The sequence below is a fragment of the Lissotriton helveticus genome, chromosome 4_2, assembly GCF_964261635.1.
Source record: "Lissotriton helveticus chromosome 4_2, aLisHel1.1, whole genome shotgun sequence".
Classification (NCBI taxonomy): Eukaryota; Metazoa; Chordata; class Amphibia; order Caudata; family Salamandridae; genus Lissotriton; species Lissotriton helveticus.
The window spans coordinates 96,859,613-96,865,578 of record NC_136064.1 but is presented as its reverse complement, the minus strand read 5'-3'; the positions used below and the strand labels follow the sequence as shown (position 1 = coordinate 96,865,578).

Below are 5,966 nucleotides of genomic sequence, written 5' to 3'. Positions count from 1 at the left end.
ACACAGTCGACACAACTTAACAAAATACAATTACACAACACAAATGACAGTTTACTTACACAACAGGGACAGCAGAGACACGAACAAGACCAAATAAGACACCAAATTTCAAGAGCTTACAACAAACAATTCAACCAGCCAGTGTGAGAAGTTGGCCTGGTATATAGTGCTCACTATTCTAGTGAACACCTTGCACCAGTCCAAACAACCCTTATGGTGATGGTTGTAAGTCAACCTTATAGACCAGCTATCCTAGTGGTAGCGTGGACAGAACCGTCTTAGGCTAAAAGACTCTTGAGGGCATGTAAAGCCAGCTGTTTTACCATATGGAACCCCTTGAATCCCAAATGAAAGGACACCACACAGGATATATATAAAATATATATGTATTTATTTACTAACACACTCCTCTGAACTCTTTATGAGATCAGAGGCAAAAGCACATCACAAGTTACTTAGTCAGAATACATTAAGTTGCACAATTTACGGTTAGGCCCTAGGGGCGAAGCAAACCATATACTAATCGTGCCCCTCGTCGCCAGTGTAGGGAAGTCAAGTTCATGAAAATGAAACACAGAAGGAGACGTGTTCGTAAAAGAAGACGTTTAATGCATCTTCTCAGGTCCAAGCTTAACAGTTTAATGCATGAACATTCCCCGGTAACCTACTGTTGGAACTGGGGTCACCAGTCCCCTAGGGTAGCATGGCACGAGCGGGTAGGCATCCGAAAGCACATGTGTTAAGCGATCATGCAGCACACACTTACACTGAGACAGAAACCTGGGCACGCAATAAATGACTCCACTCCAGAGCTTGTATAAAAACAAGTGATTTGTATTAAGATAAATAATCAGATAGATAGAGCAGGATCAGGGAAATCATAAATTCATTTAAAATACATGTGTCTCAAAACTTGCGATCAATATTAGATGAATAAATATCCGTTCTGCAATAAATATTAAATATTGGATCAATAAATAGTTAAATACATTTTTAGTGGGACACAGGCCCGACCTACGCCTTGCTTCTTGGTCAGTACCTGAAAGGAATACATCTCAAAGTCATAAGAACAACACTGCATTAAGCATCAATATCCATTTCCTCAGGTAAACAAAGGGACAGTTCCATAACAGAAACATCTCCCCGCTGTAGGAATAAACAATTTGTTAAGTGTAGTTCAAACATTTCCTTAAATATGAAACATTTCATTTGCCACAAAAGTATGTGGACGTAACTCTCCTCCTGTAATAGGAATTAAACATTTCATTAAGAATAATTATTCCATATAACAAGGTTGGGCATCCCTTTGGGAGAACTTCTCATTGGGCCCAGCTAACCATTGCATTAGCCAGCACTAACTAGGAGAAAACATTGCAATCTAGGTAACCATCCCCTTGTGCAGGTTTAACTGTATCAGGGCTACACCAACATTCCATCAGGGAAGTAGAAATCCCTACATTGAGCAGGTGTAAGTAGATCTCTGTTATAGCAGGGGTATGAGACCCTTCCCTGGGCAGGAGTAAACATTGCCTCAAATGAGGTCAACACCTTTCATTAGGCATAAAGTATTTCTTTAGGCATCACACACCATCCTATTACCTGATGGCTGAACAGGCAGGGCCTTCCCCCTATTAATCAGGAGCTTACAGGTAAAACATTTCCTGCAATAGAGATAATCAGTTTAGCAGAAGTAAAACACTTCACTGAGGGTAAAACATTTCATTAACGTTTCCTTAGGCAGGAATGAAACTCCTATGGCAGGAATAAAAACACGCCACTGCGGATAAAACATCTCATTAGGCAGTGTAACTATATCCTTATAGCATTAACGTTCCCCTACTCAGCAATCAACAGTTAACAACTCTTCAAGGCAGAGATAACCATTTTTAACAGGCAAGCCTGAGCTTAGAAGACTTGGTTTATGCATGTAAAGCCTTTTAGTAAATGTAAACATTTCTTTAAAGCAAGGAGCACCTCACTCCATAACTGTGGGCATGTGCTCCACCTTTCAACCAACATGAATAAATGTTTCATTAGTCAGCAGACCAATGGAACAAAATACCTAGGCAGTAATTCAAAATGCTAAAACAATATTAAAAGGACCAACACTAAGGGAGAATAGTTTCCAGGTAATTACAAAAGTTTATTACAATCATAAAAATACATGTATCATAAGTCAATAACTAAAAATATACCTTCCGTAGAAAGTAAACATAAATCAATTATACATAAAAATTCTTGAACATGAAGAGGTAAGTTGTGTGTCGACGCGTTTCGGCGACCAGCGCCTTTCTCAAGACAGTTTACAACTTTCTGAAAATAAAAGCATGAGTCAATATATAATTTATAATCAGTCATTTACAGTATTCTCTAAACATAGATGTAATATTAAAAACAACCTATATACACAATATATTCTTTTTAGTCTAAAGAAAACTGTTCATACAAAAAGGTCCTCAGATAATCAAAGCACAACTGATAGTCTCAACCAATAGCAAAGCTTAAATGACACAACCTCTATTATGACTTTCTTCTATATAGCTTATTACTAAAGTATTTTAGTAACGTGAAACATGTATGAGACATGTGTGATACATAATTCAATTACTACATTCACTAACATTACATAAACATTATTTAACAATTACTTATTTATAAAACATGATGGTCAAGAACTAAATCATTCGATTGCAAATCTGAGATTCTTCCCTTGTTAATGAATAACATTTATATCTGAATGCATACATCTTATATATGATATAATCGATCAGATTGAGGCTATAGAATTGATTAGAGAGGAACAGATGAAAAGAATAGAGTGGGGAAGAAAAACCAACTCTCATGGTCAAGGACTCCGGTGTTATGAGCAGTACTCCAATTCACTACTCTTTTGATTCCTAGTAGACCCGATTACTGGGGGATCTGTGTTCTATAAATGATAAAAATGGTATTCTATTTATAGAAAGGACCTCTCATGTCTCTATTTATACTAATATAAACCTTGTAGTCTTTAAAGAAATTACAGTTTTAAATGTTCATGTATTTAATATGACTTACCTAAGGCAATTATGGACTGACCACAATGGTAAGACTTTCGCCGCTGCGGGGGTCCATGTGGTTCTTAATACCGGAAATGATGTATCTGATTGTCAGTGTTTCTATAACTTTGTTAATAAAAACAGAAAGCATTTACTATTGACGAATTGCACGGCTAGCACTACTTAATTTAATTTCCCAAAAAATCATTTTAATTGGAAAGAAAAGAACTGACCTAATCTGCTAGATCTGCAGTTCTTATTTCAGAAACGGGTGTTCGGATACTTCAGTTTATTAAATACTTCGGTCTTTAATGTCCAGGATAGCGGACTACATGAATAATAAATACAAAATATACCATTCAAGTCAAACTATCCGAGCTCCCAGAAGAATATATATTCGTAGGTCAGCCCCTTACCAGTAATGAAGCTATGTAGATGGCGTCGCCTCCACACTTTTATTTTGTGTTTACTTCTAGAACCCTAGGGTAACAGCGTTGTCTAAAATGCAAAAAGATCCGGAAATTCAGTCAATTATTTTTAACTATAACTGGGTGCAGACGCAGACACAGTTCATTATGCAGCTGTTGGCGTTTCCACCCCCAGGCCAGGATCAACATTCTAATTCCTACATTAAGCAGGCATAAACCTTTCAGCACCCAAGAGTAATCCTGTAAATAAGTAGAGGTTATAACACTGGGGCAGGGGTGTAATAAAACTTCTATAGTTCAGAATAATCCTGGTTCCAAGCAGGAATAACCACTTCAAAACTCTTCCCCAATCATAGGTAACATCCCCCTAATCAGGAGTAAACATTACAGGGAAGGAATCAGGCATAGGCATTTAATTAAGTAACTTATAAATAGAACATTACTCATTGCTAGAGAGCAACATCTCATTAAGTAAGCACAGGCCTTGCTTTAGATTAGTAAAACATTTCTGTTAATTAAGGTGAACATTTCAATAAGCAATTCAGTAAAGCATTCTCAATGAGCATTTTACTATGCCTTGGACTCCCCTATGCAGGGCTAAGCCATCGCAGGTGAACTCAGTATGTCTTTAGGCCTACGCCGGAACCAGGGCCCAAACAGTTAATGAATGGCAAGCCTGTCCTCAGGCATAAACAGTAACTTAATGGCCTCCACGTCACTAGAGGCACATAGGGGCCAACAGGTGGGCACTTAAGGTCAAAAATACAGCGTTTCTCTGGGGCCTACAAGAGAGCGCTTGGAGGCACAATTACAGCGCTTCTATGGGACATTCAAGAAAGCGCTTGGAGTGAAATTACAGCGCTTCCCTGGGCACTACCTCAGTTCCTCACATGACAGCGCTTGGCCACAGGCAATGCTGGGGACAGCGCTTCAGCAGGCAATCAGGTTTAGATAATAGCACCCTGCAGGTACAGCACTTCACCAGGCAGCAACCCCCTTCAGTACCTCAGCACTCTTCACAGGGACAGCAAAGGAGCGTTGGGGGAGCAGGGAGTCAGCGCTTCAGAAGGCAGCAACTTCTAGAGCCACAGAAGTTCTTGGTGACACAGCGCTTCAGGGGGATAGCGCTTTTCAGGATTCACAGCGCTACGATATAGCAGGCAATTCACAGCAGAGGTAGCGCTCGGCAGACAGTTCATTCCAGGTAGCGCTGCTGAAGGGCACCACAGAATATAGCGCTTCAGGCAGGAATCACGCCCAGGATTCTAGCGCTTCACAGACAGCAGGGTGCAGGGCTATAGCGCTTTGGCCCACACGAGGTGGGGGCAAGACCAGCAGGTCTAATAACATTCAGTTCAGGGTGCTGCAGTTCAGGCAAATATAGCGCTTCAGAAGGCAGCAACCCCCTCCATTACTTCAGCGCTCTTCATAGGGTCAGCAAGGGCAGCGCTAGATATACAGGACAGGTGACACCCCAGTAGCAGGTTAGCAAGGGAGACCCCAGGTGACATCAGGAAACACAGGGTCAGTACCGCGCCAATACCTGTTTGCTTCTTCAAAAGTCCTGTGATGATTTAATTTCTTCTTAGCGCTTTAGGTTTCTTGCGCCCTTGTAAATAGAGGCTTAGTTTCTTGTTGGCGTGATGTTTCTTGCGCCCTTGTAAATAGAAGCTTAGTTTCTTGTTGGCGTAATGTTCCTTACGCCCTTAGTTTTGTTGCTTGGTTTCTTGTTCCTTGAAGGGGGGAATAGTTTGGTGGCTGGTGTTCCAAGTTCTTCTCAGCCAATCCCTTCAAGTGGTCCCTGGGGGTTCCCTGCCGCGGGGTTAGGTCAGTGGGGGGGGGGGTACAGGATGCCTCAATACTTGTAAAGCAGCACACTAGGCCCTGTCATTCCAGCATCATAAGACCCTGCCCTGACCCCCACTGCCTATCCTCCTGCGTAGGTACTTCCCCAGGTCTCCCCTTAGTCCCTCTGACAGGAAAGTTTACCTTCCATTCCTTATACAGTGCCAGTTGACAGTTGGCAGTGGCAGTTGGTGTCACCTCACCTGTTCCAGAATGTTCCAGGGGGTTCTAGGAGGTTCCACCATTCTACCTGTTGGCAGGCTGGCAGGCTAAGTTGATACATTGTTTGGAGGGTTCCAGCCAGGCCCTAGCCACTAGAATGCGCCCACTAAACCCCGCTGCAGCAGCAGTGGTCAGTGGCAGCCATTTTAGGGGTATAAGACACCTGCATCTTAACATCAGTTTCACAGTACACAGGGCTTTCCTCACTACACAAGGCCTATACATTGTTGTTACCATGAGGGCATTCTGATTTAAAAGGGAAATAAAAAGGCGAAAAATTTTGGGGAAAAGGCCAAGTCTCACACCTACTAAATCAATTTTATGGCCTGTATACCCACCAGGGGATACATCGGCGATATTAAACACCTACCAGGCCAATTGTCCTCAAAGATCTTGCGGGAAATAATGGTAAACCAAGCACAAGAATCAACAA

The 5,966-nt window shown here is 41.6% G+C and overlaps 1 long non-coding RNA gene across 2 annotated transcripts; it reads right to left on the bottom strand.

Annotated features, from left to right (window-relative positions):
* Positions 1 to 1,100: 1,100 nt before the first annotated feature.
* On the bottom strand, positions 1,101 to 5,425 carry LOC144752057 (uncharacterized). 2 transcript variants are annotated; one of them, XR_013594020.1, is made up of 5 exons: positions 4,472 to 5,425; positions 3,455 to 3,536; positions 3,272 to 3,366; positions 3,058 to 3,164; positions 1,101 to 2,313 (listed from the first exon to the last, which is right to left on the bottom strand). It is a non-coding gene; the product is annotated as an uncharacterized LOC144752057 (long non-coding RNA). The 2 variants fall into 2 exon arrangements; XR_013594019.1 differs by having other exon boundaries at positions 5,010 to 5,425.
* Between the last annotated feature and the right edge of the window lie 541 nt (positions 5,426 to 5,966).